This window comes from Meleagris gallopavo, chromosome 2 (genome assembly GCF_905368555.1).
Source record: "Meleagris gallopavo chromosome 2, MGAL_WU_HG_1.1, whole genome shotgun sequence".
NCBI classification, from domain to species: Eukaryota; Metazoa; Chordata; class Aves; order Galliformes; family Phasianidae; genus Meleagris; species Meleagris gallopavo.
Genome location: NC_139405.1, coordinates 12424508 through 12446166, shown reverse-complemented (window position 1 = coordinate 12446166; position 21659 = coordinate 12424508). Strand labels below are relative to the sequence as shown.

At 41.4% G+C, this 21659-nt stretch overlaps 1 protein-coding gene across 7 annotated transcripts in view; it reads left to right on the top strand.

The window, feature by feature from the left end:
• The window catches only part of SPTLC3 (serine palmitoyltransferase long chain base subunit 3), a 292640-nt gene that overhangs the window by 22993 nt on the left and 247988 nt on the right, over nt 1-21659 (top strand). The gene's annotated exons all lie outside the window — the stretch shown is intronic.

Here is a 21659-nt window from a genome sequence, read left to right as displayed (position 1 = left end):
TTTCTCAATTGCTGAGGACAGGGTGGCAGGAGGAGCAGCACAGGGATGTGACTGCTATGTGGCAGTGGGGACATAGCAGAAGAAGATCTGATGAGAAGGGATGGAAGGTGAGAAAGGGGGAGAAAGTCTGCAAATAGAGCAATGCACTGGTGGCTTTCTCAAGATCCCATCTGGTAAGAAGATGGATCAATGGGGGTACTCGATAGCTGTATGCTTATGCATCTTTTATGAAGGATTCCTTCCAGCTGCTAGGTAGGCTTGTAGGCTACTGTTACCTTTTCAGGAAACTGGGTTATACTGACAGGCACATCCATTTTATTTTATTTAATTTTTTTTTATTTTTTAATTTACCTGGAGCTTTAAAAAATATATATGAAATTGTAGCTGTTCATTCGGTAAGGGTCATGCTGTCTCTCACAGCAGGAACATGAAAGGAAGTACAATGAGAAGAAAGTGCATCTCAGCCTCCAGGCACACCACTCTGAAACACTGATGTTGCCTCTCACAATTTCACCATAATTACTTTCTAAGAAGATAAATTCTGCCTACCTGCTTTTGGGACCATTCCCAGAACCAGCTGCTGCTTGCTTTGAATCAGCATGTCCCATGTCCAGTATGGCATATATGTATTGTGCAGATTTTGATCCTAGACGGGAGGTGGAAAATTTAACAGCTCTAGTGCAGTGTAATCAAAGATTTATAAGCAGCTATGCATTTTTAATGTGTATAAAGTAATAAGAGCTGCTCAGTAAAAGGAGTAATGTGACATTAAATGGTTGCTCCTGCCAGTTTTCCACAAGGTATTATCACGGTATCACTCCAGCAGCAGGATTGCAGCACTACATTCTCCCAGAAGGAAGGCAGTGGTTTGATCAGCCTCCAGTGAAGACCATGAGCATCCAATCATTTTTGGCCCTTCCCTGTCATAGCTTTAAAATTAAATTCAGCCAGTCAGGCCAAATGGCTGATCAGAGATGTTCTGTAACACTTCCTTTCATCTCCTTCCCATAAGAGGCAGCTACAAAGCTGCTATTTAAAGTCAGTTAAATAATACAGTTGGTTGTGATCGCAGCATTGTTAGCACAGAATGGATCTGTAACCCCTTGGCCCGGTGTACTGCTTGACAAGGGAGAAATGTTCTGCCCCTTCTCTTCATATATATCTTCCAGTGTATTAATCTACTTTTTCAGTGTTTTTCTTATGCTGAGTGTCTCACTGTCTCCTTTTGTAGTTAGTTGCTAGAGAGATGCATCCCCCCTTACCAACTACATCAAGAATTTCCCAAGGTTAGGGAAAAACTGGTGCTTCTGAGGAATAATTGAGTTAAGGTTATTTGATGGAACCTCTCCTTGCTTCAGCAAGGACAGCTGAGGCATATATCATTTCACTAAATCATCATTATCTGGAATGTTCAGATCATTAGTTAGTCTGTTAGGATGGCATTGTTTTATTTTCAAGTTGTATGTGAACTTACATATGAATGTATGTAAAGCTCTGTGAGTATATTAAAATCGGTGTGAAAAGAGACTAAGGTTCATTGCAAGATATCTTGCAAATTGGCTGTTGGAAACATTGGCATACAATCTGGACTGATTATCAGATGGGTTAAAATGGCTGGTAAGAGGCAGAACTGTCAGACCTGAATTTGGTCTGACTTGTCTTACCAAAAGTTTGTTTTATAAATGGAACAGGAAAAAAGCTAAAGGCCAACAGCTGGTTTCTTACCACATGACCTGCCTTAAGTGATGCGTTTCGAGAATCCTATTGGTGGGGTAAGATCTGGTATGTATTGCTCTGCTGAATGCTGGCTGATGTATCCATCACGGTCCTTTCTGTGGCACAAAGTTTGGTTCACTGCTTATAATTTGAGGAACAAATTATTCAGTGCCCAAAGCGTATTTTTAGTCCTGCACCTCTATTATTATCCTATTGTTTACCTTCAAGTAGTCAGTAATATGTGGTTTTGAGTAGTTGTGGTTTCAAAATTGTTAATTTTCTGCCATTCAGCACGTGAACCAATATGCCCTCCAGCTTCTTCTCTTTGGAGCCCTGGCATTCTGCTCTGCTCACGTTTTTCCTGGGAGAGAAGTAAGCTTGCCTGTGTGGCCCTGGCTTCTTTCTATTTGGCCTGAGAAGCTAATCTTTACAATTATTGTCACCAATTCAAGCCCATCCAAGTCGCTGGCTTCGAGTATACTTGAAATACTGCTCCCACTGTTTCAGCGACCCAGATGTACTAGCTTGAAACATTTATGCTATTAAAAGAACTGTGAGAAATGTTGGATGAGGCTGCTGTTGACTTTGCAGCCAAGATTTCACCCTTTTATCCTAAGGCTTTCTTTCAAACTTCTGATCAGTCCATGAACTGACAGATTTATTTCCCCCACCCCAAAATCTGATTTGCAAATATAATGTTCCACCTGAGACTCAGGCTGCAATTGCCTCTGATTGGAATTGTGTGAGGGAAATCAGGCTGTATAAGTCTTTATTTTGTATCATTAAATGAAATGCTAGGATTACTTAAAATATCAACCAAAATGTCACTGGTTTATACCTTAAGCACATCATCCATTAATTATTCTTTGGTATTTCCCTGAAGGTGGAAAAGCATGTTAGGCAGCAGAGAAGAAACAATGGTCGGATCAATCACGGGCTCCTTGAATTGCAAATAAGAACCAGCAACTAGCTCAGCAAACATGTTCCCACCAGTGTCTGTAATACTGAACTGTTGAGCTTTCTGCAGCTCTCTCATGTCATTCTTGTAATTCTTTACATAACATTCATGCTTAAATCTTTTGCACTTTTTTTTGACACTGCCAGTAAGAAGACATAAGAATGTGTGAAATTGAATGCAGTTTGCCCCCAGCAAAATGGTACTCTTTGAGCTGTAGAGGCTTTTGAAGTAGAGATACTATACCTTCAGATCTGGGCACTGTCCATCATGTCAGAGCCAGGATGACATGTCACTGACAGAAGTCCTCCATTAGCTCTCTATTGCACCTGAGTTACGAGCAGATATTATCTTTCACATTATAACAAGAAACTAGTAGCAGTCTTAGTAACAGAGCTAAGATGCTGATGTAGTCAAACACTTGGCGTTCTTACAGCTATCTCCTAAGAAAGTGAATGTGTAGCTGGGTGTTATCCCCTTCTATCTGTGACTTACAAACACCAGTGCAACTACACTGGGATCTAAGCACGTCAGTGTCATCAGTGCCTCTGTGACACAGCTGTCATGCCAGGAGCTGCCAAAATGGTCTGCCTTTGCTTCTGCAGAGATGCTGTGGAGAACATCTGCAGCTCCCCATGGTCTCCTCTTCCAATATGGAGAAATCTCAGATGTTCCAGACACAGAGCAAATAATGCCTTGATTCCCCAAGGTTTTCTTTTTGCCATCTGAGAAATCATCTAACAAGTTTCTGCCATGTGTTTAAAAGAGAAGCATTCCGTGAGTTATGTGAACGTTCTTCTCTTTGTCTCAGTCTCACCATCAAATTGAGTCTGAATGCCTTCTTTGAAACTGTGCTTCAGGCAAACCAAAGCCATTAAGTCCTATCTGGATGCCTGGTGGAAATGTAAAGGACTGGGGGAGAGATGCAATGACAAGCCGGATAACTTAATCTTCTACCTATAAGCACATTATTACTACTGATATAAAGCTCAGCGTAAGATGGTTTGAGCTGGTGCACCCAAGCAAGGTGAGTTTTGTTCAGCAGCACTTTCTAGTTACAGGTGTGCTGCTGACGGTTTTAATTTTGTTGAAATCTGGGTGCTGAAAAGGGTTGAAATGTTTTATTTCCCTGATCTTGGGTAAGGGCACATCTAAGCAGAAAGCCCTTTGGACAAAGCTTTTCCACACCCTCTATCTTTTACATTTTTTACATTTTTGACTCAGCAATTGATGAAGAATAAAATTGGATAGCAACAATCAAATTCTATGTATAGTGGTTGTAGTTGCCTATTTTTAAGACTGTTTTCACACATGACTCTTATTTAGCTATACTATGCTTCCAGCTCAGACTTTCCCAGAGATCTATGCTGTGTGCAAACACAGAAGAACTTGGAAGCTGCTAAGCTTTCCAAAATGTTAATGTAAACAAGTTGCATATGTAGGACTGGTGAGTAGTTTCTCGGCCAAATGCATACTGAATCTGATTAACTGATTAATTGGCTAGTAATTAATTGCTATTGGACTTGGGTGTGCCCATGCTACAAGAGTCTTGTTTGCAGGGATCATGAAGCGTGGTGCTTCTCCTTGCAGTGGAAGTGTCTCCTGAGCAGCTGCTCTGTGTTCAGAAATGAGCAATAAGTGCCTCTGAGGAGCAATTCCCCTGACTTACTTTAAGCAATTACCACAGGAAAAAAAACTTGATCTGGTAGTATCTATCCCTCCATAAACCAAACCAGACATCACGTATCAAAAACAACACGCGTGAATTTTGCATGGGGGTTTGATGAGACTGCAAAAGTACAAGCAGCAGCAGGATGTTTCTATTGGTAGTATGAATACCTCTCTCATCCTTGGCCTGGATGAAACCTCCTCTGAGATGTGATTTTAATTTCTGCCCAGTAGCACAGGCACTTGTTTCTAGGGAATCTTCTAGAGGAGCTGAGTTCACAGGGACTGTGTTCTTTAGATGGAAATAGCAGCAGTATTGGTGCCAAGAGACATATTTGTGGCAAGCTTACCTTGTTGGTTCTTTTTCCTTAGTTTCTTCTCTCATATCTGAGACTAAAAACATTAACATCAGGGATGATGTAGTTTCAGCTTTGTCCCTTTTACTTGTTTTGCTGAAATGTGAAAATTTGCAGCAGTTCTTTCTTGGCAAGGGAAAGTTAAAAACAGGTCAGGTTATACACAGTGCTTATTTGTCACATAGTTCATTGCCAAGTTATGCAGTCAGCCCTCACAAGCAATGCCCAAGGCAGCTGCCTTGGTATGTATTCATTCATTTGGTTTTCTTCAGTGTCAGATCAAAGAATAAAAAGAATAAAAATAAAATAATGTGTAATTAGAGAAATCATGCAGTCGATATTGTTCCTATTAACTATATTGTGTTTTAAAGTTAGCACATAATTTAGGTTATACTAACAGCCTCAAACTTGAGTTTGTTTTATATTAATATTTCTTAACCTTCTTTGTAAATACAGCTCTAAACTGACCAAAATAAGAACATACTGGAAGAGAACTGAAACTTCTTTATACTCAATTTTGGCACAGTGTGGTAGACTATGAATGCCATCTGTGATCACTGTGTTCCACGAGAGCCTGCCATACCTAGACATAACAATATGATTTTCAGAACCTTCTTACAAAAAGCAATTATGACATCCATTGTGCAGATATGTATCATGTAGAGATGCAAGGAGCTTCCAACTGTGAATTTAATTTAGCAGCAAGCACAGAGTACTCAGTGACCTGCAGTGCAGATAGCATGCGTCCCATCCAGCAATATTGGTCTCCTTCTATAAAAGGGTACCTAAACTGATGCTGGATCTGTAACTGACAGTCCACCAGGGCAGCTGGAAACTTCCAACCTGGAAGGTTGAATCAGGAAATGTAATGTCAATAAATCCAATTCTGTACTGAGAAGCACCATAAGCAGTCTTGTAGTGCTGCAGAATTATCCAGGAGAGCTCTGTGCTAATGCCAGTAGTTTCCAGCTACTTCTTTATCGAGATCTTAGTAATCAAATCTCCGCTATGCAGAGTAATAACATGAGCTGATGCTCCTAATGCTTTGGTGCATAAGGGGAAATAGAGTCATGGTTTATAACTTTGTATGAAAGTCTTATGGTCCTGTCTGTTGGCTGTGATGAAGGAATTCCTTTCTTGGTGTTGAGGGGACATTAATAATGAATTAAACAGGTTAATTAATTTAATTTAATGAAGGTTTGCAATGCTAAACTCAGACTCTGTAGTTTCTGAGTTTACTGGAGAAAGCTTATTACCTACCTGGGACCTCTCAAACCTGAAGAGCTGATAATGAGGAGAAGGTGAGACAAGCTTTTGCAAAGTGGGAGAAGTGCAAGCATTAGTGATAAAGTGTTGAAGCATCTGGCCTTTGCTGTAGATACAAAGCTGGTGCCAGTGCACCAGGCATAACATCCTAACCCAGCAGAGGTAGGATAATCTCAAGCTTTTCCTAGCTGAGCGTCTCTAGCCAGCACGAGCTCCATTGAGGACATCTGCAGGCACAGACCAGACAGCTGTCTGCTAATGCATGGGAATTAAGGATGCACAAGTTGTGCATCTGTCGCCAGTGAGCTGCTGCATGGCTCTGGCACTGCTCTGAAGCCTCGCTGCATGTCTGCTGTAAAGCAGGCCTAACAGTAATCACCCTGTTTTGCAAAGGGCTGCACAGCCACACGACAAGTTGTCTCCTTTGGTATTTCTATGGTCCTGCAGAAGAAGAAAACCTATCATGGGAAAGGCTCCTTTCATTTTCTTGCTGGCTTCCTCTCCTGTTGTGCCTAATGGGTTTTGCTGCATTGTTGCAGTTGGTTTTTCTGCCTATTTAAATCAGCTAATATCCATTTCCCAGCCTGGCTGTGCCTAGTGCCTGCCTTACATTGCCATTTTGGCTGTGATCAGTCTGCTGAGACACTTGCAGGGAGTTACATGCAAATAGCTAACTTTATCTTGAGTTTGACCTTGAATCAGAGATTTTTAACTGTTCTCAAGTATAGCTTAAATTGTGCAAGCAATACATGTAGGAGACACTGTAATTGAGATACATACACACAGAAACAGTAGGAATGGGATCACAAATAACGTATTGCTTAGATATAATTTAATAAATAAATTATTAATGAGTGGCTTCCCTATTTCTCATTTAAGTCAACTTTCAGCAAAGTGACTACCAAGTGTGGCTCTTGGGAACATAATTCAGCTCACATCAGGGCACTCAGATTTCCCAGGGCTGGGTTGTCTCCAGCAGATAAGCTGTGTTCATGGCTGTAGCCTACGGTAGAGCACTTCCGATCCATCAGTTCAGCTCCATCCTATTTGTATCACCTCAGGAAAAGAGAGCAGTAAAAACCGTCTCAGTTAACCTTTAGTTCTGCATTGCAGCCAGGAAGTGAAAGGTATGAGACTGCTTCGCAGAGTGCTCATGGGCCCTCTGCTCATCTCTTTGGCCACTGGGCCTGCTCCAACAGCTCTGCATCCTTCCCATGCTGGAGGCCCGCAGACCTGGATGCAGCATTCCAGGTGGGGCTTCACAAAGGCACAGCAGAAGGGGACAATCCCTCCCTCTCCCTGCTGCCACCCCTCTTGTGAAGCAGCCCAGGATACCACTGGCCTTCTGGGCTGAATGCAGGTTTGTTCTATGACACTGAGTAATTTAATTTTTTAGGCTTCATGTCCATCACAGTTGTAGGTCTTCATCTGCTTATGGTGGCTGGGTGGGATGTTAGCATTATAAAGCTTGCCCAGTGCTCTGAACAGCCCTTGGGGTGGATGTGTGGGTGCTGATGGAGGAGAAATGCGCAGCAAGGTGTTTCTTGTTTGCTTGTAGGAGTACTTGGCTCAATTAATCTGTCTCTCAGCAGCAGGAGGTGTTTGCAAATACATCTGTGTGTGAGTGCTGGGACAAGGTGTATCCTGCACCGTATGGTACGTGCAGATGTCCATGGCAGGTGTGAACTATGTAACTGTATTTGTGTGCACCGAAGGTGGCTCTGAAGGAAGGAGGCTGCTGAGAACTCCGGTTAGGTACTCACTTTTCTTGTTATGTATTACTTTAATTTAAATTCACTTTACAGTTGGTGCACATGAGAATTATATTGAAGGTTTAATTTGCTACCTGCTGAAAGCAATAAGGTGGCTATCAACAGAGAAGAAATAGCCTGGCTGTTTCTTAATGCTCTTGGGCTGTACTGTAAGTACTCCAGGCAGTTGTAATGGTAGAGAAGCAAATAAAGCATGGTTGCTTTTAGAATCATTTATTTTATTGTATCAATAGTCCTGTTCCTAGACATTTAGAGGCAGAGCGTTTTCTGGGACAGACAGCTGAGGGGATCTCTGGATTCTCAAAAATATTTCAACAGAAAAGCTGTTAAAGCATTTAGAAACCATATTGTTTGGTCCGTTATTAGTAGCAAAAACTTCATTACATTTATTGTGTTTGGATTGGTGCTAACTTGCTGGCCATTTTGGTCAGCAGAAACCATACAGAATTGCCTCAATTGCAGTGGGAATTTAACTTCCTAGGATGGTGAAATTTGATTTTATCTGCTATAAGCAACCATCTGGAGTAAGTTTATTTGTGTTACGTGGCTTGCATGTATTTATACCTCAGACTGAGATCCCTCAAATTGAAATCTCTGAATTTTTACATACCATATAAATGACATTTGCTTGCAACACAGTGGAGTGATTACAGTGAATACTAAAATGGCAACATTCTGCTGTAAAAAAAATTACAATGTGAAATGAACATTCATTTACAACAGAGTGTAAATTTATACTATTTAATGAAATGCATTCACTATGCAAGAAATACTTCTCATGCCTATAGAAATACAATTACAAAGCACTGAAACTTAAAATATTTAGCACAGAGATACTGGTGCACAGTAATAATTGTCATGTTTGTTAAAATTACGTTTGATTGAGTGAAATAAACACATTGTGTGCATATGCTTATTTCTCTATATAACTAAAATTTAAAAATAGCAAGGCACCAATCTGCTGTAGAGCACAAGTCCTACACTTGGCCTTAGTCAGTATGAGTCATGTACCACCATGCAGCAGAATGTCAGTAACCATTTGCTTGTGGTTGGGAAGTGTCTTCCTCACGAGGGTTTTGAGGGGACACAGCTTGTCACAGACCATGAATGGGTATAAAAGTTTCTCGAGCAGATCTTGTGTGATGGATGAGCAAATACTTTTAGATGATACACACTAACCTTCCTCATCTGCATGCGGCTGGTGAGGCCAGGTGCATCTCTTACAGGAAGAAGGAGCTTGACCACAGAGCTGGTTTACAGGGAAATAGCCTCGTGTGGATGGTTGAGTACAAACTGTCTCCAAGCAGTAAGAGAGGTCTCTGAATAGACATTATTTTGCCAATATCCAAACAGAATACGTTCATAGTACCTGTGAATAAAAACACTTTGCCCACGTGCTGAACTTACGATGGTGAGGGACTGCTCCAGTCCCTGCAGAAATGACTGCAGCATGCAATGGTGGTAGTGACACTAGAATTTGGGGCTGTGCCGTTCACACGTGAGCTGGAGGTAATTGGAGTGTAAGAGCAAATGCCTTTGCTCCAAAACATTCTCTGTATTGCATCCAGCCATTCATTGCATTGAGAGACGTCTCACAATGTTCATAAGTCTGCTTTCTATAGAGATGTACTGTGATGGTGTGTATTTTTAGGTCAGATTGAGGAGCATATGCTTGGTACTTGCACCGATTCATTAGGCTGTAATAGTGCAAGGTTTCTCTTTGGCCTATTTTGGGGTTGTTCTGTCCAGACAGTGTCAACCATGACATCCAAGTTGCTTTCCAGCAGGACCTGTCTAATATCAGGGCTGCTCGAGGAGTAACAAATTGCTGCACCTTGTGCTTGTGGCACTTTGCATCTTGGGCTTCAGGGGAGCTCTGGAGGGTGACATAAGATCACATCAGCAGATGATGGCAGTGTCTCACATTGTTGGGGTAAAGGTCTATACATTTGTATTGCTGGTGCTGAATGAATGTATTTATTTGCTAATGCCAGCAATCCCTACCTTTCCAAGTACCCCAAAGAACATGCAGGCTCTTACTCCAAGAGAGCAGTTTAAACACCCAAAATTTTGGTGCCGATCATCAAGTAGAACAAGGTATCTTTCACCAGTACAGATTCTGACCCACTTTCTCTCTGTAGCTAGTGTCTTACTGCTGGCTGAAGATAACCACTTATCATGGCCTACATGCCTGTTTCTGTTCCATAAATGCAAGGAGACTTGGCTCTGTTGAGCTAACAACCGATCTGTCCTTTTCAGTTTTCATCTCAGATGAGAAGTTGTTACATAAAATAAATGCAGTATAGATGAAGCTGGCCATTCCCTCCCCCTTTTCAAAGGCCATCAGCTCATTACAATGCCAAAAGAAATGCTATTCTGAGATGACTAATTCTGATTTACAGTTGCCCTTTTTTACATCTGAAGAGGAAAACTTGCTATTTATTCCAAACAAATTGTTGTTTCAAATCGAATGGGCAACAAGCCTATGAAGTTGCATGGGTTAACTTGTGGATTTGCAGCTACTGAATTCCTCCAAATTGCCTGTCCTGTGCATAAAGCATCTTGCCAAGGCTTCCCCTTGTGTTCCTTACGCCCAGATGGAAAACATATTTGTTCACTGCTTTCAGTTAATTTTCCATTTCATCTCAGTCCTGAGATATTTTTCCTGGGTGGCTTTTGCATCATAATACCTTCATTATACTTTCTCAGTAGTGCTGGTCTTTGGGCTCAGTGACCTCACTTACTGTCACTGTGTATAGATACCAGCAGCATATGATGAGGGAGAGGTGGAGGATTCAGAGAAAGTGGCTGGAATTAAGTTCATAAATGTGAGTGAGAGTGTCGAAGGGGAAGAGGATGAGCAAAGGAGCCAGACCCACAGAGGAACATGATGGAAGCAGGTTAAAATGATGCAGAAGCTGTGTAAGGAGGTGGCATTTCCAGGCTGTGATTAGTGAAGGCACAATGAAACCTGCTGGAGAGACACTGGGAGGAGAGCAGACCCAGCCAGAGGGTCTCTGCTTGCCACTCAGCTCTGCCGTTTCCTTCCTGCCTCCACCCTGCCTTGCAGCTAAATTTACTATGCTCTCAGTGCTGTTTCTGTGCTGAAGAAACCAGCATGGTACAAATTAAGAGGACAAGATGTTCAGAAGTGGCAAATTCACACATTGGGTTTTTTTTGTTTGTTTGTTTTCCTAGCACATGAAAGCAAATTTAGATTGGTGGGGTGAGGGGAACTGCTCAGAAAAGCATTTCAGAATTTAGAGCTGAGTGCAACATATCAGCAGCTTGTAAATGAAGCTCGGAATTAATAGATGAGTGGTGGTAGCACTGATGCTAATGAGAAATGGCAAGTTTCTTCTCACAGAGACCTGTGCAAAACCACTTCATCATGGGAGAAAATTTCTTATTTTCTTAAGACTTCCAGTTCTGTGAAGACAAAACAGAACTTCCCAACAGTATTTGATCTCCATGTCCTCAGTTCTTCTGGGTCAGATGGCATTTAGCATTCTCTGCATCCCTGTTGTTTTGGCCTTCTGTTGGAACAAGCTTTCTGGCATGGGGTGCAGGAGCTGCCAAAGAGAAGCAGCACAGAGGATCAGCCTGGGAAAGCTGACTGCAATTCCAGACCAGGTACCTGCTCTTTTAACCAGGGGCTGCTCTGTGCAGCTAGGAGCTGGCTCACATAATGAGTGTGTCTGCGGAAAGGAAAACAAAAGAAAATCTGTTCTTTCTTGTGAGCTTTCCCCAGAAGAAAGGCTAAGGAGAATACATCTGGCTATGTTCTGCCAAGCACTCACAAGGCCCAGGTTTTTAAAGCTGTGCAAGAGTCCGGAGATACAGATAGGAAAACCCCCTCTAGGCTTCAAGTACACAGTTTCCTAATTCTTCGAGCTCAGCCAGCTGCTGCTGTACATTGGGACTACTGACTACTGCCTGTGTCAGTTCCAAGGAGGTTCGCTGCAAAGTGGACAAAAAAGAATTAGACCTTAACAATTCCCATGAAAGTGTCTATGTTATTTAAACTAGAAACGCTGAAACACTACTGTTATTTCTCCATTTCACATGCACCCAAGATCATCACTGCCAGGGTGTCCTCTTGAGTTTCTCAGCCATCTCCAGGTAAACAGCTGCTCAGAAAGAAGGTTCAGAAACCTGGAATTAGAATTTGAAGTCCTCTCTCCTTCAGTGCTAGATTGTCTCCAAGAGAAGTGGTGCTCATCAGTGATGCTCTTTCCCTGTGACCAATATCACTTTTGTCAATGTGGTAAGCCAGAATTACAATACGTACACATAAATCCAGCCCAAGGTTCTATTGTCAAATAATTATGCTTTAAGGGAATTTTAATCTCATATTAACAAGACCCACCCACCCCCCCCCCCAGTCTTTACTCTCTGTCATACTAGAAACTGATTTATGATTAATGACATCGGCATGAGAGAAATATTTTGCTATCTCCTGAGAACAGTTTAAAAAAAAAGAAAAACGAGTGAAAGATTTAATAATTGTATTTACAGCTGCTTTGCCATGCTAATAATAACAACAAGTAGTTGTCACTTATGAGGTCTTGGAAGCTTAGAACATATGAGCAAGAGAATATCCTCTGTGTATAGAGTATAAATTACAAGAGAAAAAGACGTTATTTGCATCAAACCAAGAGAGTATTCCAAGTGGTAAAATATTTAATAAGTGGATTTGTCTTTAGAGTTAGTAGTTTGACCAGCATTTGATGGTATACAGAGTTTACATTTGTGATAAAGGCGTTTGAAGGATGAGTGCTCTTAAGATTATTAAATGTAAGCTAGTTTAACATAGAATTTTGTTGTTTTTGTTTACTTCATTCCTCACCCTCTCCCCTAAGATTTACCAAATAAATTGGTCCCTAATGAAGCTGCACTCTTCAACAGTATTAAAAAATCTGGGTCCGATTAATTAAAATCTCATTATCCATCATAATTGCAGTAGGTATGCAAAAATGTATAAGATTTATTATTCAAGGAATTAATGCAGTTCTAGAATTCTTTGGGGTTCGTATGAGAGTTGGAAATGAGTGCCGCATAATAATTTGTTTCAGGAGAGCTAATTAAGTCAGTTCATTTATTCAGATATCTAAGCCTGGTTTAATCCCATATACAGCTAAAACCTTGCAGTGCTCCCAACTTCACTGCTGGTTGAAATTAATATGAGGACACAAACAGACTCTTCCTTCCATTTGGCAGTGCATGGGAGGTGCCAGGCCTGAGCCCTGCAGGGTAAATCTGAAGCCTCCTATCTACCATGCTCTTCCAGCCAAAGGTCTGGACTCCTTTTGGCAGGAAAATACCTTTGATCTTGCTAGATTCTCTTTATATATCTACAGTTCAAGCTGCCTATATTGTATTCTGTTGCTGAACTCCAAAGGGTCTGGGAGGGAAGAATGAGGTTTGCAAACAAGCTGTGATCACAACTGTTGTTAGAGCTGGCATTTGCTTTGCACAAAGGGGTTATGTTATGGGAAAATAAATGAATAGTCCTTGTGATCATCCTTAGCTCTTTCTGCTTCTCTGTCTCACGCCAAACACTGGTGAGTCTACACAAACAAGAAAAGAGTCCACTTGCTAATAAAGAAGGGGTGTTTGTTTAAGAGAAGGATTTACTTGGGGTCCATCTGACAGCTCTCTGTTTGAGGATGCTTGCTGCAAGGATGGGGAAAAGGCTATGAGCTCAACCTTCTGCTGTGTCTCTTGCTGAAAAGGTTACTCGTTGCTTTTAAAGTATAAAACCAAAATATTCCATAAGAAAAGCAATGAAACAATTATCATTGCCTTCTTAGGGAGTGGGGGGGAATCTTCTGCTTTACAAATATCATGAGATAATAAGTAAAAAGGAGATGGTGACTTGTTTTTTTTTTTACCAAAAAAAAAAAAAAAAGTGAGATGCTGTCCATCCAACTACAGATGCCAAACTGTTATTAAGAAATGAGCTAAAAGGAACCACAGGCCATACTCTCATGCAGTGAGTGTATTGGTTGGATTTTCCTGCAGGGAGATCCAGTTATTTTTCTCACTACTAGCTTAGTAGATTTGAGAATTGTGTACAACATCATGGCCCTACTCTGTTCAACTCCAAGCTATTCTACTCCAATATAGGAAGTTGAGTAAGGACTGTATTCTCCTACTCTGAATATGCAACTAATGGATTCCCAAAAGAGACAAGTACTTAAGAACTTGTTAAACAGGCTATTTGGAAGCAGGTCCCTGCTGAAATCCACTTCCAGGTAACTGGCAGTGATTGCAGTACTTGGAATTGATATGGGTATCTGAGTCAAACATGCTAGAAGAGAGCTCTTGAGACTTCAGGTCTTGTACAAACCAACCATACTAGGCACTCATTTAACTTCTTCCCATAACATTAAATTAACGCTCAAATAAATACTTAACTTCGAGCCTTTTTTGTTATGTTGTATTCTGACCCTTACAAAAATCTAAGGGGAAACTGAATAGCAGTCCTGGAGGATTAGCATGTGTTACAGTTGGAAAGATCAGTGCAGAGGACAGGTGATACAAGAGTGAAAAGGCAAAAAGGACAAACAGGGAAAGAATACTCAGTTGTCCCCAAAGACCCAGGCTCACAGGGAAAAACTCCACAAGAGAGAGATCTCCAACCATAGATCCTTCCCCAGTGGAATCAACCCTTAAATGGAGTTTAAAAGAGATGCAGCCAGGCTCCACCCCTTCCAGTCACACAGCTGAATTGCCTTCACTTGTGCTCCCAGGACTGACTGGGTCTCTTCCCCAGGTGCTCCATCAGTGGTTCAGGCCATGACTCAACAGTTCCCATATAGCATGAAAATATTGCAGGCAAATTAGGAAATACTGAAGAGGCTTACAGAAAGCTTCTGTTTTGCCAAGGAGGGCTGAAGAAGTATTTCAGCCTTGCATTTCTGTACTAAGGGAGTTATTTATTAGCAAGCTGATATAATTGAGCATGGGTGTTCTGGGCAAACTGACTTATAATTAGCTGGAGGATGTCTCATCCGATAGTTGAAGTGATGACTGCCCTCTAAAATTCTTAGTTGTTTGGGTTTTTTTTGGCTGTGCACAACTTCTTCACAAATTCTGCATCCAGTTCTTTTGCATGCTATAGCTTTTTATTAACTAGGTTCTGTGTTTCCTCTTCTATATTGTAAAGAAACTTCATTATCCTATACTGACACCATTGATTATCCCATTTATTGCATCTTCTAAGAACAGATAGCCAATTAAGCCCTCTGCATTTCTAAGGGTGAACAAGCCATGTAGACTCCTAATAGTCCCACCACAGCATGTTGTTCCTTTGTTACTAAGGCAGCAATTAACAAGTTTCTAACGGAACAAAAGCTTCCAGAGACAAGCACGGCATGATAATAGGAAGGTGTCTAGTTACTTTTCTTCTCAACGTGGTTAAGATCTTGTATAGCCTTTCACCCCCCCTTGGGCTGAACAGCCCCCACAGGTGCTCAGTGTGGGATTTTTATTCTGCCATAGTGCATCTGAGAATAATGATATTTGCATACGTTCAACTATTAAAGCATTCTAAAACATAAATCTGAACTACAGTCCTGTAAGAAGTGAGAGCCGTTTTAATGTCAGTAAATGGGAAAAAAAAATCCTTTTTTTCTCTTCTTACCAAGATGATCTCTGTGGTGCAGTTGAATTCTGCACTGTCAGGCTTTGCTGATGGAGTAATTGTTTTTTAAAGCAATTCTTTTAGTTTTAATGTCATATTTATGCAAATTAAGACACAGCAAGAGAAGGGGGGGCCAAGAAGCAAACTTGTCATCTTTCCAAAATAATTTGTATGATTATTTTTTTTTTAAAGCAGAAATCTCAGTTGGGAAATAATTGCCTCTGAGCGTGAGATTAATAGCTAAGTAATTTTCTATTGTTTTTCATTAGGAGAGTTGGTTTTCATCTGAGTTATTTTAAAAAATCTATAAAGATGCCTCCTGCAATTCTCACTATTTTTAAAGTAAATGAGATATCTCTGGGTATGTTCTGAAACACAAAGCACATCTTTTTTCCCCCTGAGCCTGAACCTGTTGAGGGTGAGTTCTGCGCTTTGCTGCATGTTTGGTATTTTCAGACCTGCACGGAACAGGACTGTTCCATCTGAAGACATGGGAAGTCCTATCATCTCTTCAATGTCACTCTTAAATTAGAATCATAGAGTATCCGGAGTTGGAAGGGATCCACAAGGATTGCTGAGTTCAACCCCTAGCTCTACACAGCACCACCCCAAATCCGATGTCTGAGAGTGGTGTCCTAGCGCTCCCTGAGCTCTGGCATCAGAGCTGTGCCCACTGCTCTGGGCAGCCTGTTCTGTGCCCACTACCCTCTGGGATCATTCCCTCACCCGCCAGCCCTCCCCTGACACTGCTCCATGCCATTCCCTCGGGCCCTGTTGCTGTCACACAGAGCAGAGCTCAGCGCTGCCCTCCGCTCCCTGTGAGGAGCTGTAGCCGCCATGAGGCCTCTCCTCAGCTCCTCTGCTCTGGGCTGAGCAAACCGGGGACCTCAGCGCTCCTCACACACCTTTTCTTCTGGGCCCTTCACCGTCTTTGTAGCTCTGAAAAGGTCAGTTCTCCATAGAGATGAAGGAGCTCTTAAGAGGATCACCAAACTCCTCTGTTTGTGCAAGATAAGTGAGGTTGTTGTCTTTTATGTGTCCATCTTGAAAGTGCATCTGTCTTCCACTGAGTGACTGGACACCGTGTGCCTTGGTCTCAGAATATAGGTGCAGGAAGGAGAGCTTGCAACCTTGAGCAAATTTTTTTTTTTTTTTAATTAATTTTCTTCATGACAAGTAATATTTTTATGCAAGAAAGAGTTGTAGTTTTAATTTTTAGAGATAAGATGTCACAGGGGATGCATGTGGCCGTTTGTGGTATTGCCTCAAATCTGTATCCTTTGGAAATGCCTGAAGCTGCAAGAGACCTGCACTGAAATTGGAAATTATACCAAATGTGACTAATTTCAGGCTGCGCTGCAAACTTGGATCATGTCTGGGAAGTTGTTTGAGAAGAAATTTCAAATTAAAGGTTTGCATGCTGTATGGGGTTGCTGAATCATGGCCTGAACCTCTGATTGATCACCTGAGGTGAGCAATGAGTCAGCCATGGGAGCACAGGTGAAGGCAATTCACCTGTGCTGCAGGAAGGGGTGGAGCTTGGCTCCATCTCTCCTAGAATCATTTAAGAGCTGACTGCCAGTAGGGAAGGATCTCTCTGGAGATTTGCTCCACTGGAGTCTATCTTGCGAGCTCAGGATAGGGTGAGTGACTTTCTTTCCTTACTCCAGTATAACAATTACGTTAGCTAAGTTCCTGGATATACCATACTATCTGTATGTCCACTGATTATACACATGCTCAGTTCTTGCAACCCCACTTTTATCTATGTCTGAAAATGGACTGATTTGGCTATTTCTGGTTTATTTCCAACGGAAGCTCTGTAGAGAGCTGGTGTAGTTCTGTAGTATTGCTGTACTCATGGTTTCATTTCCTTTCAAAAGATGCTTTAACCTAGGAAATAGTAATAGACTCTAAAGAGTTTTGCAAAAAAAAAAACCTTTTGCTTGCAAACTTTGGTGAAATCTAGATTTTCTTACCACAGAAGCTTATGACTTGAAATAGATTTCTTAAGTTCATTAAAAATGTAATGGTTGAGATGGTATTTGTCAGTGCAATTAGTCTGGTGGAGGGGAGAGTGGGGAAGTGGTCTCATTTATTTTGGATAGCAGTGTACTCTGTATTTGGACTCTTATAAACAAGTGGCCTATTAGTATATCGAGAAGAAAGGAGGTCTTACACTTTACTGCTGTCACTTAGGAGAAATACTTAAAATGCATTTTGTAGTCATATAGATGCAACAAAAAAAAGTACAGTGAAAAATAAAGCGTCAGATATAATCACTGATTTGTGAAATAACTGATGGTACTTCTTCATTGGGAACTCTAATTATCTTATCTTCAAGAGAGTACAGACTAAGAGAGGATCTGGAGAAAAATGTGAACTAGAAATTTTCTGCTTGCTTTTAATTTTAGTGATGGAAAAGTTGAATTTAGGCAGGATACGTGTCAGAGAGTGCGTGTAGAAACCAGTGATGAGAAGTGCACTTCTATTTGCCCTTGTTCATAAGGTATTAAGAAAGGGGTCAATTTTACCAGGAGACAGCAAATTGAAATTGAGAGGAACTGTGTGCGCTGTTAACCAGTGTGCCTTTCCAGGATGAGTATATCCATATCTAGAAGGACTCTGAAGAGAAAGAACCATAGGTGAGCAGATTTATCTGACACTGTGGGCCCTTGGTTCTGTAGCGGTGGATCATGCACTCACTGTCAAGGTCCAGGAGAAAACTCTCATAGAATCTTACCACTCTGCAACTGACTCATGATTCTCACCCCTAAGAAGTCTACCTAGCTATGGTAATCTGGTATTGTTTCTGCATTAATTTGCAGTACAAAATGGTGGAGTAACTCCAGACAATTATGAGGTTAGGGTAGGCAGAGCTGTGGTCAGGACAGCCTTTCCAAAAAGCTTGGTTCAAATATATGTATGTCAAGTATGCTGACCTGCCATGAAAATGGCATGCAAATGCATGATCTGCTCTTCATATCTCATGGAGCATCCTTTGTCATGTTTTTCTCCAGCCTCTTTTGCAAGGAGAACTGAGTTGGGCCGGTACTCACTGTGACCAGCAGAACTTTGCTCCTGCACTGTGTGCTGGCGGCTGAGCACGTGCAGGTGGGAGCTGTGAGCTCATGGGTAAGGTGTATCAGATGTTTCCCTTGCAGTAACAGTATTTGTGGTCATTTCAATAACTGGATACACCTGCGCTTTTCTAATAGGCTGTTAAAGCATTTCAGACTGTCCAAACCTCCCTCTGTACAATGGGATATACAAAATCATGGTAATGCCATTTCTGAGAGGAGCAAACTGCTGTCAAATTCCCCTCCATATTCTCAAAGAGCGAATGTACAATTGCAAACCCATTGAACTGCACTCCATTATCTCTTATTAATGGGAAATTGTCCATAAATTGCTGAGGCGTGACTGGTTTCTTTTCCCCAACACAGCTGCAGTCTCTTTATCCTGTGATATTCCAACCTCTCAAAAATAAAAAGAGAAAGTAGGGATGGGAGAAGGGTAGCTTGAAACCACTCATGGCAACATCTTCCAGCAGCCCCTGGCAAGAAGAGCTGCTTCCCTGCTGCAGCGCTGACCTAGCAAGGTTAATGTGGCTGGGACTGGCTTCTCCACTAAGAGTGGGAAAGAGAGGAGCAGGAAAAGGAAAGAATTTAATGTGAGATTGTAGGTGTAAGGTTATACAAGGAGAAACTGTCCCATTCACAGAAAGAACACTGGTTCAGAGTCATATGGGCAGGATGCCCTTTTGATAACAGACTTCTCCTGACAGCCCCTCTCTCTGCAGCAGAGTGATGGGTATGGATAAGCTCCAAGTCTGACTCAGCTCTCACTTAGGGTCCTGGAGGTTCTCTTTTACCTTTTTACATCACTGCTTCTTGTAGCAGCTGGGAAGGAGCTGCTATGAACACTTTGACTGGATTTCGAAAAAATCATGGAAACATCAAGGTTAGAATAGACCACTAAGATCATCATGTCCAATTATTGACCCATCCCCACCTTGCTCATTAACCATGTCCCTCTGTGCCACATCTCCATGCTTCTTGAACACCTCCAGGGACAGTGACTCCACCACCTCCATGGGCAACCTGTGCCAGTGCCTGACCGTTCTTTCTGAGAATAAATTTTTCATCATATCTGACCTGAAGGACTCAGTATTTCTTGGTACGAACAAAAAACTGCTGCAAACATCATAGAAAGAGATGCAGATGATATCTGAATCCAGCAGCAGGCTGCTATTATTGATGGCTCTGTGCTTGAAAGGGCAAGATAGTGTAAAGGATAGTGCAAGGTAGAGAGGAAGATGGGCTCTTAAATCAGGACTGTGGCAACCAAGACATGTTGAAGTTGGGTCTTGCAGTGATTGAATTTGCAACTTCTCATTTTCATTCTGGATCCCCTTTAGTTCAGCATCTTTTCAAGCAGTGTGCACCTGGAATAGAGACCCGGGTACCTTGAGATATGGAACAGGGCAGATGTCCAGCTGCATTCAGTGGCTGCTCCATCCATGTGGTCACTTTTCTCCTGTCAAATTAGGATGAGAAAATGAGCTACCTTGTATCACAAGTAACAGGAAGCTGCACAGTTTTCCCTGTTAAATTATTCTACAGATAGTTTAACTCTGTAAACAAGCTGCTTGGCATGCTTTCAGAACAATTACACAACTCCCTCTCCCCCTGTCTGCGTTAGCACAGAGCAGCTCAGCTGTGAGGCTGGAGCCTCAGCAGCACCCTCCTTGCTGTGGACATCTGATGAGTGTCCACTGGGCATGGGGCAAGTTATCTGCCTGTTGCTCAGTTTTTTTCACCTGTTGAATGAAAATAATGACCATAGTCGTCTTGCTGAGCCCTTTGGGATTGGTTACAGAGAAGACCCAGTAGATACTGTTAACAGTAAGCAGGAAGAAGAGACAACAGCATCCACAAGGGCTGTATGAAGGACCTTGGGTCTTGATCAGGCTTGATAGGAAATGACTTCTTAAATAAAAGATCTGAGCTGTTGGAGGGCACAGCCAACAGAGCAAATTAGGATTTGTGTAAATGCATACTGAAATACGAGCAGGACTACTACCTCTGGGTTCCCATGACGACTTCTTGCTACCATCAGCGTTACAGAACACGAGGTACTGCAAGTGTGAGGTTGCTCACGCACTAATTACTGAGCTCTGAACTCCTTGCCTGAGGTTTACACTGCAAAACACAGAGGAAAAAGCCTCGCTTTTTTTTCTTTAAGTGGCAAATATGACTTTGCGTACTGTGAGCACAAGCTTAACTTTTTGCTAGAATGTCCAGTGCAATTTTTGAGCTAGTAAAATAGATACAGTCATACCTATTACAGGAGAAAATATTACTTTTATGAGGATGCTCTGCAGCAGTGAAATCATTTTAAAATTGGTTGAAGAAAATTATGTCATTGAAGAGAGAAGTGGCTTTTAATCTTTTGATTCATAAAGGTTTACAATGGAGTATAACAGTAGTCTTCTTCCCAAAGGGATGCACAATTTCCATTAAATACTATTGCTTGAAATAAATCTAATTAAAAAAAAATCCTTTATGTAGAATGACATGTGGAGATGAACATTTTGAACCAGATTCTCAGCTGCTTTGTACCAACATTTTATCTATTAAAAGTTTAGTCCTTAAATGCTACTTATTGATTTATATATTTTCTTTATTTTTGTCTGTTATCTGTTTTCTTTCCTATTCCACTCGGACTTTCCTTGTGCTCCAAGTCTGTGGAAAGCACTGGCAGTGAGATGTTAACCAGTTAAGTACCCATGATGCTAGATTTCAGATGCTAGACCTGTGATGCCGTTCTGAGACAGCTGTCACTTCCCGCTTGCATTTTGTGGCATATTATAGAATGCTGCTTCTCTGTGCAGCAATTTTGTCATTATTCAAGACAGAAAGAAAAATGGGAAATCCATTACAAGCCAGACTTTGTTATGGCATGAGAGAAGAATCCCCTGGGAAGTTAGATTAAATTCTCTTTGAAAATAAAATAAAAATGCCACCATGCTTGACAACATTAGATTTATTATACTTGTATCAGAAACTCTAGGTATGCTCCTTGTCAAAGCCTCTTTAGATGCTGAGACCTGTGAAACAAAGTAAATCATTCTTTGAGTCACAGAAAACAAAGTTCATTACTGAATTGAAATTAGAAGATTTGAATAAGAGCAGAAATAGTAATTTCATTACCTAATTGGAGACTTTCTCTTGATTGTATATAAGTATCTTGAAACATAAAAATGCTGTTTGGTA